Consider the following 3096-nt stretch of genomic DNA (forward strand, 5'->3'; position numbering starts at 1 on the left):
CCTCTCCCTCCCTCCCTCTCTCTCTCTCCTCTCTCTCTCTCTCTCTCTCTCTCTTTTTCTCTCTCTCATTCATTCATTCACTCTCTCACTTTCTCATACACATAATCTCTCTGTCTTCGTTCAATAAATGTAATAGTACCAAAGTAGTCCCATCAAGTATCTAAATACTTGTAAGTTCACTGATGAATGAGTCGTTTTGAACATTTGTCCGATGATACGTTTGTTTGTTTGATTGAATTTTTTTGGCGTGAGCTGCCCACTGGCCTTGATTTATTTGCATGTAACGCGCCCTCCACAATCTCGGGGTTCAACCAGCAATTTATGGCATACGATTTTCCAGGGTCACGTACGTATATAATCGCAGTCTGACCGACTCATGCCATCCACTTCCCGATATCGTGCCAGATAATGCTCGCCGATAAGTCTCAGCAACCTGTCGACATCCGCATTGTCCTGCACGCATATATAAACTCGCATATTTCCTCCAATATTCCGCGCTCACTTCCGTGACCCGTATTGCAGAGATTACATCCGTAAAAACAGGTAGAAATAGAGAAATGCAAAGATTAAATAACTTCCGCCAATATGATTTATATTGATTTTATTCCATCAACAATCTATAACTTTTTAGTTGGCTTACGTGAGGACCGATTGTCGAAGTGAAATAGAATGAAGTACTATGTTAAACGATAATTAGCAATTTTATATTTCATAATCTAAATCGCATTTGTCCTGTTTGTCCTAAATATTATTTTTATTTATTTTTTTATTTTTTAATATCTTTGATATATATATTTTTTGTTTATTTTTTACGATTTCAGAAGCGAGATTAATTCGACTTATCGAATCAATCATTCATTAAAGATCCCCAAGCGGAGTGTCGTGTCTAAGTACGTGTTATCTCAGAATTCAGTTGCGAGAATCAATTTAATTAGATGTGTCTTCATCAATTGCTACAGAACACGGAAGGAACGTTCGTGTTAATTGAATGCATGCGGTCGCATCAGATGCGTGTAACGTTAAACCCAGATTCCAGTGACAAGAGATCCGTTATTAACGAAAAATAAAAACAAAAAAATCTACCACATAATTCTACATAATTCTACATGAATCCTGTATTACATAACACTCATAGTTAATCCTACATTATTTGCCAAATTTATTTAACTCACTTGGGGTATTTCTGACACACATCCCAACGTTATATATTAATTTTCATCGTTCTCTTCGATAATTTACAATTAAATGAAGATTCACAATGTTCTATACATTCTTTAGATAAAGATAAATGCCAAAATATTTTTTAATTGAAAAACAATCTTGCTAAACATATAATAATGTATAAATAGTATGTATAAATGGTATTCATACATTTAGAAAATTTATCAGGCAGACTTGTCTTGGATCTCTCATGCGAATAATGAAGGATTAATAACAAAATTTATTTTTAACGGTCTATTAAAATTGGTCTATTAAATCGCGTCAAAATCGATTGTCGCTGAGGCTTTCGCACCCAGCGATCGCACTTACTTTCCTGTACAGAAACAGAATGGAGGATTTCAAAGGTATCTAGCGTAGCTCTTCGCGGGAAGAAGGAAGTTTTCAGACAGAAGTCGTCGCGCGCTTTCTCTCTCTGTAGAGCTCTTTTGGGTTGAAGAAGGATTCCGATCAAACTGTACAATGGTTTACCCGACTGACTATGGTTCGACACGTTACGGACAGAAGGCAGTTTTACACTGACTCTGCTGGTACTAGAACCTCTATGTATACCACCGTCTACTACCTACCTCACTCGTCACATTGCGTGACTAATGTATGTGTTAGTGCGTATCCGTAGTGACGATCGCTTACTTATGTCTGTCCGACATCTGCTTGGCAGACATTAATGCCGGGTTTACACTCACCATATCGACAATGACCTGATGGTCTTAGATGGCTTGGTCTGATAAAAAATTTCCAATTTCTTTCTTTGTCAAATATTTCTTCTATTATGGTTTAGAAAAAAAAATGTTTGTGTGCTCTGAATGATTAATTCAGTTTTAATCAAAGATATCTATGACACTTCTTAGGAAGATAGTAACTACAATAAAAAAATGATCTGTATTTTATTGAAAAATTAAAAAAATAAATCCAATTTTTTGCTTATTACAGAATTTATTATTGGGTCGTCCGGAAAGTTCGTGCGTATTTTCCGCACGGACTTTCCGGACGACCCAATACATGTGCATTTTGTTAAATATATGTATTTCACAAAGTTTTGTAATAAAAAAATAAAATTTACGATTTTTTTTGTAAAATATTTTAAAAGACACTTCGAGAAACTTAGTATTCAGAATTTTTAGAAGAAATATCATAAAGAAATTAAATAAAAATTTGTCGAATAAGAATATTCAAGTCATTATCAGTAATCGTATTAACTTGGATCCAAGTAAAATTGCGTTTATTATAGTTGTGTGTGTGTGTGTGTGTGTGTGTGTGTGTATGTGCTCTACAGTATGAATCAGAGATCTGGATCGAATCGAAATCGAAACTGAAAACCGTTCTATAATCTTTTTGTAGATAAACTAAAACGATGTCAAATATAAAGTTTATAATATAGAAATTATAACCAAACCAGTAAAAGTGTTTTTAGTTTACAATTTTTTTGTTACATATAATAGATCTGTTCTTTATAGCTGGACTGATTGCATTAGTTTAAAATTTATTCAGTTATATTAGGAGAAGAAAGATAAACTTTGAATTGTAGATACATGAGAAATTGATTGAACTGAAAATTCTCTCTCCCCCTTGTCCTTCTCTCTTTTTGATTCGCTCAGTCATATTGTTGTTGTAATTATGATTTGAATTCTTGCACATATATACATATAACACACATATAAAACATTGTATTAAATAATATGTTCTTTAATTTTTTTTCTACAATTTAATAGAATAAATATAAAAAAAGTTATTTTAAACTCCTCCCTATCACGCAAGTAATTATAATCGAAAAAAATGATCGTTAAAAAACTGTAATTTTTACAGTCTCAGTATTCTTTATTAGTCAAGAAACGAAATTGAAATCAGAACACTTATTTGATATTTTACTAAACCGTA

At 33.0% G+C, this 3096-nt stretch overlaps 1 protein-coding gene across 5 annotated transcripts in view; it reads right to left on the reverse strand.

The window, feature by feature from the left end:
- LOC108752314 (multidrug resistance protein homolog 49-like) overlaps positions 1-1741 on the reverse strand; it is a 92739-nt gene extending 90998 nt beyond the window's left edge. For all 5 annotated transcript variants that reach the window (XM_018493070.1, XM_018493072.1, XM_018493068.1 and 2 more), the window contains exon 1: positions 1531-1741. The gene's annotated coding sequence lies outside the window, so the exon portion shown is untranslated. The remainder of the gene's footprint in view (positions 1-1530) is intronic.
- Between the last annotated feature and the right edge of the window lie 1355 nt (positions 1742-3096).

The sequence above is a fragment of the Trachymyrmex septentrionalis genome, unplaced genomic scaffold (assembly GCF_001594115.1).
Source record: "Trachymyrmex septentrionalis isolate Tsep2-gDNA-1 unplaced genomic scaffold, Tsep1.0 scaffold6, whole genome shotgun sequence".
NCBI classification, from domain to species: Eukaryota; Metazoa; Arthropoda; class Insecta; order Hymenoptera; family Formicidae; genus Trachymyrmex; species Trachymyrmex septentrionalis.